General features: G+C 41.9%; 1 protein-coding gene across 2 annotated transcripts in view; it reads right to left on the minus strand.

Annotated features, from left to right (window-relative positions):
• Window positions 1-16,801, minus strand: part of LOC144494807 (methylcytosine dioxygenase TET2-like) — a 178,447-nt gene extending 161,646 nt beyond the window's left edge. Inside the window, exons 1-2 of one of the 2 annotated variants that reach the window (XM_078214170.1) lie at window positions 16,371-16,685; window positions 15,997-16,050 (exon numbers count right to left, since the gene is read on the minus strand). The gene's annotated coding sequence lies outside the window, so the exon portion shown is untranslated. Of the gene's footprint in view, window positions 1-15,996; window positions 16,051-16,370 lie in introns of both variants that reach the window. The other variant, XM_078214172.1, reaches the window with a different exon arrangement.
• Window positions 16,802-17,477: the final 676 nt, after the last annotated feature.

Raw genomic sequence — 17,477 nt, forward strand, 5'->3', positions numbered from 1 at the left:
ATGGTCCTTTTCCATGTTTGGTAGGCTAAAATGTACACTGTATTCTGATTAAATGGAGATCTCTTTTTTCATTTTGTTACTCCCCACATGTGTTTAAGAGTTTGATAAAAATGTGTTGCGGCAGGACAACACAGATTTATTTGGGAACATGGCTTAAAAACATGGCATGTACTGTACTAATCATTAACAATTCTGAGAGTGGAACAAAGCCTCAATATAATTCAAACTACAGTCATACATTGTTGCCCCTGCCACAAACTCTATTTCCCCAGCATCAATTTTATCCCCCATTCTACCCACTGTCTCAGACTGATCCAGTTTGCTCTCAATGTTGGTATTTTATTTCAACCTGATCTGAGCTTCCAACCCAATATCCTCGCTATCATTAAGACTAACTACTTCCACCTGTTTAACACTGCCTATCTCAACTCCTTCTTCACTTCAGCCATTGACTGCTGACACCCTCAACCATGCTCCCCGTATCTCCAGATTTGTCTATTCCAATGCACACTTGGCTGGCCTCCCATAATTTCACCTGACAAAAATGTTCACTCATTTGACACAGTGTTATCTGCGACCTAGTTCACACCAAGTTCCATTCTCCCATTACCCCTATTCTTGCTGACCTACATTGGCACCTGGTCCACTGAAAGCGCAATTTAAAAATTCTAATTTTTGTTTTCAAATAGTCCAATAGCCTCGCCCCCCTCTATAACACTGTAATCCTCTCCAGTATTGCAGCCTTTCAAGTTTATCCACATTCATCTAACTTGGATCTTCTGTGCATGCCCCGTTCCCTTCTACCCCAACACCAGTGGCCATACCTTCAGCCATGAGCTCTGGCATTACTTTCCTCAAACTTTTCACTTCTCTCACTCTCCTCCTTAAAACTTATCACTTTAATCAAGCTTTTTGTTTTCAGTTGTAACGCCTTGTTGTTTGACCTTATTGTCAATTTTTATCATGAAGTGACATTTTCCTGCTCGAGATGCTTTGTAAAGTGCAAGTTTTAGTTGTAGATCTCAAACCACCAAAAAAAGTTCATCACACTTTGATGGTAGCAGATAGTGACAAAATAGCATTGTTGGATGTTTGCACACTATTAATTCAACATGAATATATTTTCTTTTGTGTAAGCAAGGCAAATAAGACATAGATCTGCTGGCATTCTCATTGCAATTAGGCTAGATTCACAAATAAATCAATTTTCTTTCATTCTGTACATTTTGAATTGAACTTCTCAGTCGCCTGAACACCACACGGAGATCTACACAATGACAAAGTGAGTTCCCTGTCCATTCGGAGCGAACTCTGATCACTGATTTCTGACTTTGAAAGCAAAACCTTTTAAAGAATTGGGAGATAGGGAGAACCATGGGGGTGTTCACAGTCAGGACTGGGTGGCAGGCATCCTGGAAACTTAACCAGAGCCAACAACTTGACTGAATGATACTACCAAAAGGCTCCCTTTAAAAAAAAAACTTTCTGCATTTGCCTATATTAAAATGGAGGATGTGGAGTGGAGGGGAAACAAGGTGAGAGCCTAGTGTGACACCATGTTGGAGAGTGTTGGAAGTTTGACACTTCAAATCAACACTGAGGAATAAGACAAAACGTGTTTGTTGGGCTTCACAACAAATGTCGCTGCAAACTCTACCACTTCCTAAATAAATATCTGAAAAATAAAAACACTTCCTTTCATCAGTTCAATTCTTGCCATGTGAACAGAAATTCAAACATATTTTTATCACAATTTTCCCTCAGAATAATATTTTCTTTCATGACAATTAAATTGAATCAATGGTTTGGCCCTTTGTCTTGATTACTTCACATTTTAATTTTACAGAGTTCTATTGACTAAAAGTTGTTGCAAGTCACTTTTAGTTAATGTTGAAGTGTTTTTACTATTCTGCTAGTTTCTATCCCTTTCTCCTGCGTCCTTCTTCCCTCGTGAAGAAACCACGCACTGAGCTGTAAAGAAATTCATGTCATTCCACTTAGTACTTCGAGATTTCAAACAGAATAAACACCCAAACAGCCACATTGCCTTTCTAATCCACCTCCCCTGGTACACAGTAATCTACTTCTTCATAGATTAAACATGTTAGGATGAATCTCCTGTTCATCTGCAGGCCTAATATGGTTGAGCTCAGTTCTTTCATTGGGCTTGGTTGCCATGGTTATTAGCTCACAGGAGTGCTGTAATTTTAAACTGTGAACATTAACTTAAGCAAGGCCATCTGCTGTCCAAAAAACAATTCCTTTAGACTAAAACAAAACTTTAAAGCCATAAGGATTTCTGTGCATTCTTAAATTGAGGGACAGAAAGGTGAAAGGTCAAAGCCTCCACTGCAGGACATCGCCAGTGACGAAAAGGGAAGGCTTTTGTTGCTGAGATAGTTGGCACTGAAGGTTTGGGAATTTCATTTGGCATTGGAGAGAGGCCAAAGATGCTGATAAATGAAGAAGTGCTAAGGGTTTCACCATCAGGGGTAAAAGTTGATAACAGTTGAAAGAAAATTATCTTTCATTTATATAGCAGCTTATCTTTGTGTTATAAATGTCTCAGAAAGCTCCATATGAAGTGATTACTTTGAGTCCTCACTATTGTTATGTAGGGGAATGATGCAAAACAATTTGGCACACCATTAGATTCCACCAGCAGCCATGAACTGAATGACCAATAGTGATGTTGATTGAGGGAAGAATGTTGGTCAGGTCATCAGCAGAATTCTCTGCTCTTTTATTAGCACCTGGGATCTTTGTACCTAACTCAACCCCCAAATTATTTCCACGTGGATTCTATATCTATAGCCACTACAAAGACAATGTTGGCGCTAGGTCTGACATCCAAACCTGCACAATTCCAATCATCTAAGATTCTACCTTTCATTTTATTGTCAATCCTTTCTCTTAAAACATGCTACACTACAAGCAAAGTAGAGCACAAATGGAATGAACATCAAATGCCCAACAAGTCACTGATGGCATAGGGCAATATCAGGGCAGGAAGTTCCTTAGTTGGTGATGTAACTAAACAATCCCTTTTTGTTCTCGCGTCAACATTTTTCAGTAAAACAACTAACAGGAATAATTTCAAACAGTTTTCACACCTACTGTTATATACCACAACACATTAGTTTGCATCGAAAAATCTGTAACGCTATCTTGAATCCTTTCCCACTAAATCCAATATATAGCCTGCACATGGAGCACTAGGGCAGCACAGTGGCATCTAGGATGGCACGGTGGCACAGTGGGTAACACTGCTGCCTCACAGCGCCAGGGACCCGGGTTCGATTCCCAGCTTGGGTCACTGTCTGTGTGGAGTTTGCACATTCTCCCCGTGTCTGTATGGGTTTTCTACGGGTGCTCCAGTTTCCTCCCACATTCCAAAAATGTACAGGTTAGGTGGATTGGCCATGCTAAATTGCCCCTTAGTGTCAGGGGGTAAATGCATGGGATTATGGGGATAGGGCCTGGGTGGGATTGTGGTCGGCACAGACTTGATGGGCCAAATGGTCTCCTTCTGCACTGTAGGATTCCATGATCAATGAATTGGTACACTATAACAGTAGCCTGCCACTAATACCCACTCAGCTATAAACATCTGAGATGTAAGGTACAACACATACTATCTTGATATTTGAGGCTCTCTGCAAGTTTCTGCAAAATCTCCACCCAAAACTGACTCATTTTTCTTGACCATATTACTCTTCAAAGTGGAAGAAAAAAGCTCTCCGCTAATTATAAAGCATGAATCATGGATATTCACATGGATTTGAAAGGGATAGTTCCATTGAAAAGCCTCACTAACTGATTTGAGTATGTACCAGGTAAAATAGATTGTAGAACTTCCTATGATATAGCTTATTATGAAATCTAGAGAAGGACTTTGGGGCTGATAAGACATGAATTTCAAAAATGTGGGATGGAATGTGCTCAGGGGGAAGGGGATGTAATGTCAGAGTCTACATAGCTATGATCTACAACATAATTGTGTGCTTATTGAAATTAAAAAATGATGCAAAAATCGATCAGTGGTGAATCATAGAATCCCTACAGTACAGAAGGAGGCTATTCGGCCCATCGAGTCTGTACCAAACACAATCCCACCCAGGCCCTATTCCTGTAAGCCCACACATTTACCCCGCTAATCCCCCTGACACTAGAGTCAAATTAGCATGAACAATCAACCTAACCACACATTTTTGGACTGCGGGAGGAAACCGGAGCACCCAGAGGAAACCCACACAGACATGGGGAGAAAGTGCAAACTCCACACAGACAGTGACTGAGGCCGGAATTGAACCTGGGTGCCTGGCGCTGTGAGGCAGCGGTGCTAACCACTGTGCCACCATGCCGCCCTTTGTGCCACTGTACAGCAAAAGGTTTGCAAAACCATTGAGATCGCCGATTTAATTGGTCAACGATATGCCCAATGATGTAAATTTGAGGTTAAAAATTTGTGGGAAGATAAGTTTACGATGAGCGGAAGCAAATTAGTAAATGCTGCAGTTTTCCAATGCAGCAGTCTGAGCAAGTTGACAAAATGATTTGGTTCACAAAATAAATACATGGATCATAGAATGTGCATGAAGAACTGATAGATCAGTTCCATTTTAGAGAGGTGAGTTTTGAATGAAGGGTTAAGTTTAATCCTTAAACCCTAGGAAGAGGACAGAGAGGGAACATCTCATCACAGTACAAGAAACATTTACTGCAAATTAATGCATGAAAGGAGAATGAGAGGATAGAATTGGACATTAGTAAATTTAGCATAGAGTTCAGTGAAAAATGTGTTCTGATAAATCAAATCTGGGCAATGATTTCAGTCCCCTTTAAAAACTATAGGATTAGTAATAATCTAAGAGGAGTAATGATGGGGACACAAGTGATTAGAGGGATTGATTGAGAAGGGACAAAATGGCTTTTCTCATCCCTGTTAAGACATTATCATCTAGGTTTACAAATCATTTCAAATAAAACAAATCCCTTACCGCACATGTTGGCAATTCCAATTTAATTTCTCCTTGGGAAAATTGAGCTCTTTTCTGTCACGGGGAATAATGCAGCTTTTATGATATGTACACTGATTATCAGACTTTAGCAAGAGGAAATTCAAATTGCATTTTGATGGGATTGCATTTTGAGGGTTTGGAAAAGTGCAATCCAGTTAAAATGCTGAGCGACAGAATTCTGGTCATTCAAGTTCCAGACACTTGAAACTCATCTGTGTTTGTGTGATAGCCCCGCGGAATTCTGGGGGTGTGTGTTGTAAACAAGAGCACGTGCAATGAGTCCGGCTTGCTCCCTGATCCAGAGGGCAAATCCCACAGGTAATCCCCGTCATTAACATTAATGCCAGCACAATTTGTGAAGGTGGCAGTGAGGTCATATTAATCCTCTCACAGAAAGATCAGAATTATTTGCCTTGTTGCATGTCACCATCAAATTAAAATTGGAGGATGGTTACAGTGTGGAAGGAGGCCATTCGGTCTGTTGTGTCCATGCTAGTCCTCTGTAAGAACAACTCAACTAATCCCACTCACCAATTTCTTTTCTCTTCAGATGATTATCCAATTCCCTCTTGAATAGGACAGAGCTCAGGACATCACTGTGTACTGATTAACAGGGGAGATGATCAGTGCAAAAGCAAAATACTGACATACTAAACTCTGCTGTGGAATGCACAGCAAGATTTGTGGGAAGGTTCAGGTCGCATTTGAAAACACTCAAAATGGCATTCAGGGGCAACTGTTTTTGTAGGAACAGTGGAATAAGAATAGGCTATTCAGCACTGCCAGCATGTTCAACCATTCGGCTTGATTATGGTTGGACAGAACAGGAGCCACTCCTGCTCTGTCCAAGATTGCAAAAAAACTACAAAGGGTCGTGAACGAAGCCCAGTCCATCACTCAAACTAGCCTCCCACCTATTGACACTGTCTACACTCCCCGCTGCCTCACAAAAGCAGCCAGCATAATTAAGGACCCACGCATCCCAGACATACTTTCTTCTACCTTCTTCTGTCGGGAAAAAGATACAGGAGTGAACTTAGAGGCAACAAAACGCCCATTAACAGCCACTCAAGGTTAATAAAGGTTCACGTGGTATGGTAGCTAGACTGGGATTACAAGGAGTAGCCCAGGTCTTGGCTTTATTGGGATTTCACCCTGGTGAGCCATCTATAAAGTTGGAAGAAACCTCTCGGCTGTGTCAGAACTTCTTGCAGCAATCAGAAAGGAACCTATAATTCAATTCTTATGGACATTAAATTGGAAGTTTCTGTACAAAGGGCACAACGGTGCCTAATATTGGGTGAGGACATTGCGAGTAGGTTTCCAAGTGTGAGATTAAGATGTGTTCTTGGGTTTACTTTGTGCATGGTCAATGCTAAATTTGACCAGGGAACACTTGATGCTGACAGTTGGACACAGCCCGACCAACCCTTAGATTGATGGGCACAAAAACCATAGAAACCCTACAGTGCAGAAAGAGGCCATTCGGCCCATCGAGTCTGCACCGACAATAATCCCACCCAGGCCCTATCCCCGTATCCCTACATATTTACCTGCTAATCCCTCTAACCCTCATATTTACCCACTAATCCCTCTAATCTATGCATCCCGGGATACTAAGGGGCAATTTAGCTTGGCCAATCAACCTAACCTGCACATCTTCGGACTGTGGGAGGAAACCGGAGCACCCGGAGGAAACCCACGCAGACACGGGGAGAATGTGCAAACTCCACACAGATAGTGACCCAAGCCGGGAATCGAACCCAGGTCCCTGGAGCTGTGAAGCAGCAGTGCTAACCACTGTGCTACTGTGCCGCCCAAACTCAGTTTAAAGATACAAACCTTTAAAATGTCACACTATAGCTACAATCTTGCATAACTAAAACTCCCAGATAAGATGACAGGCCAACAATTTTACCTATTACTCCTGTTGTCTGAACTATTATAGACTCTGTGACGAAGTAAGCTTCACCAGCTTGTATTCCTGGCACAGAGATTTGCATAATAGGAACATATATATGGGATTTGGGCAAGAGCTCATTTCAGTGACATTGAATACATACCATTTGACCCAATTGGACTATCATAGTATTTATCCCTTAACAATCGTCCTCCCACTATAATTTCCTCTTCCTGTCATGCCCACCACCCCCCACCATATCCCTCTATTCCCTCCACCCTGATGTGTGCATCAGGACTCCCCAGAAATTTGTCTGTGGCATCTGCTTTGACCGTTCCATGTGGCAACAAGTTCTACATTCAAGCATTTTGTGTGAGGAACTTAAGATAACTGATATCAGTAAAGAGAAACCAATGGGACAAAAAGCTGACCAATCCTCTGGATCTGATGGTCTACATCCTAGGATTCTAAAAGAGGTAGATGCATTGGTTTCGATCTTCAAAATTTCCTGGATTCTGGAATTGTCCCCATTGATTGGAGCATAGCAAATGTTTCCTATTCAGGAAAAGGCAGGTGAGAGAAAATAGGGAACTGCCAATGAATTAACTTGAGAACAGTCACAGAATCCCTACAGTGCAGAGGGTATTCGGTCCATCGAGCCTGCGCCGACTCTCTGACAGAGCATCTCACCCAGGCCCTTTCCCCCACCCTATCCCCGTAACCCCTCACATTTACCTCGGCTAATCCATCTAACCTAAACACCATGGGACACTAAGGGGCAATTTAACATGGCCAATCCACCTAACCGGCACATCCTTGGGAAAATGCTGGAATCCATTATTGAGGAAGTGGTAATGGCATTTAGAAAATGATTATATGGCTATGCAGAGCCAAAGTGGTTTTATGAAAGGAAATAGTGTTTAAACTATTTATAACAGTTTGTATGAAGCTGTATGGATTTCCAAAAGACTCTTGATAAAGTCCCACACAAAGGTGGAAACAAAGATGAGGAAACTGGGGATAGTAACATGGGTAAAAGATTGGTGAAAGGACCAGAAATAGAGTGCAGGAATAAATGAGTGGTTTTCAGGTTGACAGGCTGTCACTAGTGGGGTGCGTAAAGATGGGATGCTGGTGCCTCGGCCATTTACAATCTATAGTAATAACTTGGATGAAAGGACTAAATGTATTGCATCCAGGTTTGTTGACAATACAAAGCTAGGTGGGAAGTAGGCTGCGTGAAGGATAGAAGAAGTCTGCAAAGGGTATAATTGGGTTAAATAAGTGGGCAAGAAGATAACAAATGGAGTACAATGTGGAAATGTGAAGTGACTCACATAGAAGAATTAAAAAAGGAGGATTTTGATGGTGAGAAAGGGTTAAATGCTGGGGCTCAGATGGATTGGGATATCTTTGTAAACGAAATGTAGTAGCTGAGACTTTCTGCCCCCATCTGTGGTGGGTTTTCCCAATGCGGAAACAGCGAGCCACTGGCTGTCAGCAGGATTTTGTGGTCCTGCCAAAGTTTATGAGCTTCTGTGTGGCTCGTCTGCCCCGGTCCTGGGGAACCTCTTCACAGGTGTCAACTCCGGCGTGACCTGAAGACCCCGCTGGAGGGAGGGACTGGAAAATCCCATCCACAACATTAATGTACACTAAGCAATTTGGAAGGCAAATGGTATTTTGGCCTTTATGCAAGGGATTTCATAGAATCATAGAAACCCTACAGTGCAGAAAGAGGCCATTTGGCCCATCAAGTCTGCACCGACCACAATTCCACCCAGGCCCTACCCTCTTATCCCTACAAATTTACCCTAATCCCTCTAACCTACGCATCTCAGGACACTAAGGGCAATTTTAGCATGACCAATCAACCTAACCCGCACATCTTTGGACTGTGGGAGGAAACCGGAGCACCCGGAGGAAACCCACGCAGACACGAGGAGAATGTGCAAACTCCACACAGACAGTGACCCAAGCCGGGAATTGAACCCAGTTCCCTGGAGCTGTGAAGCAGCAGTGCTAACCACTGTGCTACCGTGCCACCCGATTTGACATACAAGTGCTGTCTGGAGTTTAAAAGAATGAGAGGTGATCTCATTAAAGCATATAAGATTCTAACTGGGCTTGATAGTCTTTGAGAGGCTGTTTCCCCTGACTGGAAAGTCTAGAACTAGAGGCACAGTCTCAGAAGAAGACATCTGCCATTTAGGATTGAAATGAGGAGATGTTTCTTCACCTGGAGTTATGGAGCTTTAGAATTCTTTTCAGTAGGGGGTGTGGATATTCGGTCATTGAGATTCTTGAATATTAAGGTGAATCAAAGGATGTAGTGATCAAGTGGGAAAGTGAAGTTGAAGTTAAAAAATTGGCCATGATCTTACTGAATGGTAGAACAGACCCAAGCGGCTGTATGGCCTACTCAGTTCCTATTTCTTATGTTCGTATGAAGAAATGCCTCCTAAATTTTTCATCTGATTGGTTAGTGGCGATCTTAACTTTCACCTTCTTGGCGCAGACTTGCCCATTAAACAAAAGAATCAGCAGGTTGTGTGCTGGACACATGGATCTCTGTAGTGGTATTTGGGCCTGTTTCACAAGACTCCATACAGTGGGCACATTAGCCCTTCCTAAATCATACCCATGGTTTTGCATGTGCCTCACAATTACAGAAATGCACCAACTTGAGGAAAAAGGACATCAATGAAGTTATATTGAACAGGGGATACACCAGAAATGACAAAGTCAGGAGGTCAGGTCACATGGTGAATTTTTTTGCCTGATAGGACTGACAAGCAGGATATTCTATTCATACCAGAGATGTTCATTGATTAAAACTGTCAAGAGGTCACATCAGTGAATCTTCTGGCAGACAATGAACAGCAGAACTCCTCCCGCACAGACACAGTTGGACTTCAACACTGATGTAATGCAGACTTTCTGGACTTTGCAAAGCTCAGTTTGGGTTCCTTTAGTGCAGCTGGGTTCAACCAACAGACACTCTGCTCTGTAACTTTTACAATAATTAGGCTGTGGCTCTCTGGTTTTATCTTATCTTCCATCACAACAGCCATGCCACAAGACCTTATCTTCCAGTTCTTAAAAATTGAGGATCTTTTCTTTTTCCCCCATGAGTGAGAAGCTACTTTAGTTTTAAACCAACATTCTATTCAGTCAATGCTCTGGTCTTTGCCAAAAGATATTAACATGACTATCTCCTTGGAAAGGAGTTCACTCTTGAAAGCAGTTTACTTGTTTTTTTTTGCTTATTGTTTAGAAATTATTCCTATCAAAGCCTCCTCCAAGTGTGGATGGGGGAAAGGTTATCAGAGAATCCTGGTCCATCCACGCATGGAATCAACAAACACCAGCCATCCCAATTCTGTCTGTTTACAGTCATCGATTCCCAGAGATGCTAAATTATTGGCCCTGATCTTAATTTCCAAATGTTGCTTTCCATAAATGCCACACAGTATTTTTCCCCCTGTTCATTCATGGGATGTGGGCGTCGCTGGGCTGGCATTTATTGCCCTTCAACTGACTGACTTGCTGGGCCATTGCTGTGGATTTGAAGTCACATGCAGGGCAGACCAAGTAAGACTGGCAGATTTCTTTCACGTTAGTAAACCAGATGGTTTTTTTATGATTTCATGATCAACATTAAACTTTTAATTCTGGATTTTTATTGAATTTAAATTTCACCATCTGCCAATGGTGGGTTTCCAACCTGGATCTCTGAATTACTAATCCAGTGACAATACCACTATACCACTGCCTCCCCACAAGTCATTACAGGCACTTTAAATCCATAGAATGGTGTGACAAGATGATCGAAGAAAGTATGGGTCATTTTTCCCTTCACCACCTGGGCAGTAACCTGGTGGAGCCAATTGTGCAAATCACGATTTTAAATTCCATCATCCCAGTAACAGTCTTAGCTGAGTTGGTATCTCTCTCACCTCTGAGCCTGGAGGTTGTGAGTTCAAGACCCCCTGCATTGTGAGTTCAACCCCACTGCAGAAATTTGAGCATACAACCCCAGCTGATATTCTCAGTGCTGTACTGAAGGAGTGCTGCATTCTCAGGAGAGGTGTTTTGGATGAGGTGTTAAACTGATCCTCAGTCTATCCTCTCAGGTCCGATGCCACTATTTTGAAGTAGGGCAGGGGAGTTGGCCTGACTAATCCCTACCCCTCAACTAACATCACTGAAAACAGATTATCTGGTCATGGCCTCATTGCTTCTTGTGGGATCTCACTGTGCATAAATTAGTTTTTCTCTACCTTACAGCAGTGACTACATTTTAACAATAATTAATTGGCTGTAAAACATTTTGGGATGTCATTGAAAGTGTTATTTAAATGAAAGTTATTTTACTCATTGAACTGAAAATCAAATGGGTTTCATAAAGAATGGACACAGAAACAAGTGTTTGCCATTTTGCCCCTTGAGCCTGTTCTGCCCATTAGTGAGATCATGGTTGATCTGCAACATAACTCCAAATACTGCCTTTGCTCCGTATCTCTTAATACTTTTGTTTAACAAAATACAGTCAATCTCAATTTAAAATTGACAATTGATCTAGCATCTGTGAAGATAGTTCCAAATTCTTACAACCCTTTTGTATGTAAATATATTTCCTCATTTCACTTCTGAAGTTTTAGACTATGCTCCCTAACCCTAGACTCCCCAACCAGAAGAAATTGTTTCATTCTATCTACCCTATCAATTTCTCCTTATTATCCTGAAATCATTAGCTTCACGGGGTTACTGGTGGATGAGTTTTAATATTGCCCTTATTATGTCAAAATTATCCTGATAGCCCATTCAATGCTAAAGAAGTCAGCTTAGCTCAGTTGATAGTCTCTTGTTTCGCTCTCAGGTCTCAGCCAGAATCTCTGCTAATGCTCCAACATATACTCAGGGAGTGCTGCACTATAATAGGTGCTACATTTCAATTGAGACATTGAAAGATGACCTTGTCTAACCTCTCGAATGGATATAAATAATCCCATGGCACTGTTTGAAAAAGAGTAGGATAGCTGGTCTCTGAGTCCTGGGCCAACATTCATCCCTCAAAAGACACCACCAGTAAACAAATTAATTGCCCATTCCTTTCACTTGTCATCTGTAAAGTCTTCATAGAAATCATAGAAACCCTACAGTGCAGAAGGAGGCCATTCGGCCCATCGAGTCTGCACCGACCACAATCCCACCCAGGCCCTACCCCCACATATTTACCCGCTAATCCCTCTTGCTCTGCTCATCAAAGCAGAAATTCTATACCTGATAACTAGCCAAAATTAAATCTTTCAGCAATGGAGGTTCAACATTTACCCTGAAACCATCAATTATAGCAGAAAATATCAGCCATTTCATTGTTTTACAGTGTACACTAATCCCAGTCTACTTTAAAAAATATCCTCAAGATGTTGGTGTCACTGGTAAAGCTGTCATTTATTGTCCATTGCTGCTCATTAAGCCATTTTGGAAAGCATTTGAGGGTGCACCCTGTTGGTGTGGGACTTGAGTAATGAACAAGGAGGGACAGCAAGTTTCCTTTGCTAAAGGACCTTAGTGAATGAATATACTTGTTATATCTCTTGTTTCAAAACAACAACTAGCATCTATATAGCATCTTTAAAGCAAGTCCCAAGGTGTTTCACAGGGGTGTTATCAGCCAAAATTTGACACCGCGGCACATAAGAAGATATTAGTTCTGTTGAAAGGTCATTATCCCAAAATACTAACTCTGTTTCTCTCTGCACAGATGCTGCCTGACTTGCTGAGTATTCCCTCATGTTCTGAGAGAAATTTGAGGACTGGTGACCTTGGTCAACGAGGTAGGTTTGTTTAGGTATCTTAAAGAAAGAGGGAGACTTGGAATGGTGGAGAGGTTTAGGGAGGCATGCCTGGAGATTGAGGCCTAGATGGTTCAGACACTGGCTCATGTTTAAATTTATATGATTATCAAAATCTCATTCATAGACCACAGATGCATCCACTGTTTTGGATGCAGAATGTACCCTGAAGGATGACTGTGTGAGAGATAGGGGACTTGTGTCTCCCCTACAGTCCACAGCTGCTGTGGGATAGTGGCCTAAGAGTTCTCTTGTCAAAACAACTGAAGCACTCGTTATTTCCTCATTATTTCAACAGAGTTGACAGTACATAGCTTTAATATCTATAGACTGCAACAAAAGAGCAGAAAAGTGTCTCTTCACCTGGATGATGTTTGATCATCTGGATCAAACATTCTGTTAGTATACCATAACTTATTGAGAAGCTGTTACCTTGACTGTGTGGCAGCAATGCCTGCATGTGATTCCTTCCACTACTTTGAGTCATCCTTCATTAACTTTATTTTAAGTGAATTGGATGGTTTAGTATTCAGCACTGTGATGCAAGGGAGAGGGTGTGTGACATTCATTTTGTTTTTAAAGCCCTAGCCTTAATATTCTTCAGCTTAAAAAAAAGCAAGGAATTGTTTATTATAGAGATTTGAGCGAATTTCTTTTGAAAATGTAGTGACAGAAATTGTACCATTACAGACATTGGCCGGAATTCTCTGGCCGTTCATGCCGGAAGGATTTTCTGGTCCTGTCAGCAGCGCACCCCCTGCTGCGGGTTTCCCAGCGGTATATGGTGGATTCAATGGGAATTCCCATTGACAGCGGCAGAACCAGAGGATCCTGTCGGAGAACGGTGCACCACTCCCGGCCACCGAGAAAAACATTGAGGGGAGGCCAGAGAATCTCACCCAATGTTTTTCACATACTTCCTTGTCATGGTAAGACACCACATTCAAGCAGCTGTTTATTTATAGCAACTGTTGTCCATCTCATTCTCCCTTATTTACCTCCCTAGGGATCTATACTATAATCCACCATCTCCCCCCACACATTCCCCCTAAACTGATGCAGCACTGTAGTATTGTTGCACCATCTGTCATTCAGAGACCCCTATCTGCCCTCTCAGGTAGATACTAGCATATGAATAAGGGGAAGGAGCAGGCCACTCGGCCCCTCGAGCCTGCTCCATCATTCAATAAGATCATGGTTGATCTGCCTGTAACTTCAACCCCACATTCCTGCCTACCCCCAATAACTTCAACCCCACATTCCTGCCTACCCCCAATAAGTTCAACCCCACATTCCTGCCTACCCCCAAGAAGAGCAGGGCAGTTCTCCCTGGTGTCCTGACCAATATTTATCACTCAACCAACATCCCAAAACAGAAAGTCTGACCTTTATCTCATTACTGTTTGTAGGAGCTTGCTTCATGCAAATTCTGCATTGGCTTATAAACCTCGTGTACTTCACTGATTGTGAATTAAGATATACCAATTGTTTATAAATCCAAGCTTGAAACTTTCCTCTGAAGTGCAAATCCTCTCAAACCTTTAAACAGCAATACCTATGGCCAGGTGAACAGACTCCACTGCCATGGGCTGACATTAATATTTGTTAAATACATATGATTATCATAATTGCGATTGCCCAATACAATACAAAGACATTGGTGACTGCTGTTAATATATTATTTATTATATCACACAGCTCTGCACATATTGCGGTGCCATGCCAACATGTGACATTCAGTCAGAAAGCAGAATTTGTTTCAAGGTTTAAATTGTCACCTGCACAATGTGACCCAAACTGTATACTTCACATACTTGAAAATATTTCAAACCAACGCCTCATCCCCAACCCTCTCACCACCACCCTTGCCATGTTCCCTCAAAGTGTCACTTAGTGTTTGTTATGCCATCTTTTCCTCCGCAGAATAGATATGATTTGATTGACTAAGTCTGATTTAAGTTAATTAACAAGAGAAATGTTATGCACCAACTGAAAGGGGGTTGGATAAAATCTCCTCGCATCCTTTCCATATTGCTTTTTATTTTCGCAAAATCATACTGGGTTACTTTCCCCTCAGTTCTGCCGATAATGTCAACGAACATTCTCCTCGTGTTTGTTCAGCATACCTGAATCATTTGCTTCATCCTGCCAGCATTCTTCCATCAACACTTACTTTTTTTAAATGCAAAATTTACAGACTCACCAATTCTGAAACCTGAAGTGAAAGCAGGAGCTAGAGAATACACAATCTAACTACACAGATAACCAGGCTGTTTTATTCATGACCTACAAATATTCAAGGAGGTAATTAAAATGCTAATCCTAATGACTATTTATCCTTCCCAATAAGCTAAATACAACTGATAAGTGATTTGTTTGTATAGGTAGTGGAGGAATTCTATAGCACTGTTTAACAAAAAAAACCTCTCATTCACCGAAATGGACTCCGTTTTGCTCCCATCCATGTTTTCTAATCTGAGATTCATGCAAACACCTTTTATTTTGAAACAGCCCCTTTCTGCTTCAAAGAGCTGGCCACCTATTTAGTTTTCAATCCACATAAAGATGTTGGAGGAAGCTGGCAAATGTGGGTTACACCACTGAACAATGTCTTAAAAGCCCCTTCAAAATGAGGCAGAGGAATGATCAGAAAGAAAGCTTTAACAAGTAGTCAATACTGGACCACGTTGAAGAACTGCCTGCTTGTGAACTGTAAAGCCAGCAGTTATGCTGTGGCTGTGTGTAAGCCCCATTCGGTCCACAGCACAGCTACTGGGAGGGAACACAGGGCTCGCTGAATACTGAGACTACTGAGAGAAAGGAGAACCTGCTTTAAAATCCCCCTCTCCCCTTTAATGGTGCAGCGAGATTGTATTTCATTTCCTTGGCTGCCCCTGACCTTGCAGTCCTTGGGATCGGCGATCCTTTCTTCCCTGCTCTTGCCTTTGTGTCTGCTTGTCAGTCACCAAACAAGCAAATAGAAGCTGACACGCAAAAAGAAACGCCAAAGATCTCCAAATAAAAAAAAACCAAGACAGAATACTACAGCTATTTCTCTGTGCCATTTCAATTCCTTCATTTATTTATTTAAGTGTTTCCTAGTACGTGAGAAAAGTGGTTTCACTGCACACATTAGAAATGACAAATTTTTAAAAAAACTAAAAGACGCCATTAAAACCCGTGCACACACATCAGGGAGGTGAAAACACAGTACCTGTTCCACGGTACCACTATCCCTTTACTGGGTTCTGATAAAAACACTTCAAACCTAAAAGAGGAAAAAACTACATAAGGATAAAACTGATCATGTAAATTCTCCACAGCTTAAAATTCAAAAAGATTACACAATGAAAGCAGACGGCAGCATTACAAACCTGACTGCACACTTCAAAGATAACAAATCAAGTACTGCACTGGCAATTTTTTTTTTCTTTATTCAAACTAATATTGTCAGCCATGTTGGAGAGGCTTTGGCTAATTTTCTGCAAACCCCCCACCTTTTCTCCTCTTTCATGAGATCATGCAAAGTAAATTTTCACACATTCTTGCTTCAAAGAAAACAGGCAAATTAGAAGCATAAGATCTTACTGGTACATAAAAATAGCTCCAGCCTCCGTATCTCCCTCAGCGTCGCAGAAATCCAGCAAAGTACAATCTGTCTCCTTTCAAACAAATCCTAAAGGGCAGCCATCTTGCTTCCTTCTGCTCCTCTACGAAAGCAGACTAGCTTTCGCATCAATATTCATATGACAGTCTGACATCTATTATCATCACCAATGAAACCCCAATGTTGCTCTTCCCCAGCTCAAAGTGTGGACGTGACTAGCATGTGCTCCATCCAGTGAGGGCTCTGTCAGGAAGATCGGTTTGCTTGTTTGGGTAGTTGTAAATCATTTCCCTACCAGGTCCTTAAACACAAAGGACCTATGATTTCTAAATGCACAATAGTGAACATTAGTGAGGTTGGACTGAAACTCTGGACTGGATCATACTAGGCAAGGACTAGCCCCTCCCCCTCTGCTGCTGTGTAACTGAAACCCCTTTCTGACTAGTCAGGCACCCACCCCCCAAGCCTCTGAGACTGACTTTTTAAAAGAAGTCTCATAGGAAGCTGACTGTTTTCTGAGAAGTTCCTGTTTCTTTCCCAGTGATGTTTTTGTCACTTCCTTTCTTGCATCACATTCACCGTTTCTAGAACTCCTTCTTTAATTTCCAGGGGGACTGTTGTTTGAACTCACTCATGAAAGGCATGTGTCAGTGTTGTGGTAAAACTATATTCAGCGCTAAAGCACACGAGAGTCAGCAATTTTTTCCACTCATGTCAAGACCCACCTCCCCCGGTCCCCTCCCCCCCACCCCCCCTCCATCCGCTCCAGCACACATACACACACTGGTTCAACCCACGTGGATCCACTGATTAAATCAAACATGTGTACACATTCCCCAAAGCACCAGGTATTGAGTTTCTGCCAGCAGCATTCCTCCCACTTAACATCTTGAAGATTAAGGCTTCCATTTCTCTGAAAACAGATTTTGTGTTTTAATTTTAAACAAATCGGTGGGTGTGTTTTCCCTGTTTGCGAGAACGCTCCTTTTGTTATGACATTATTGCCAAGCCGTCCTCTTGTTCCTGCCTTTTAAACTGCGCTGTCTTTAACAGAACAGGTGGTTTGCATTGGCTTGATCTGCCCGATC

The sequence above is a fragment of the Mustelus asterias genome, chromosome 6, assembly GCF_964213995.1.
Source record: "Mustelus asterias chromosome 6, sMusAst1.hap1.1, whole genome shotgun sequence".
NCBI classification, from domain to species: domain Eukaryota; kingdom Metazoa; phylum Chordata; class Chondrichthyes; order Carcharhiniformes; family Triakidae; genus Mustelus; species Mustelus asterias.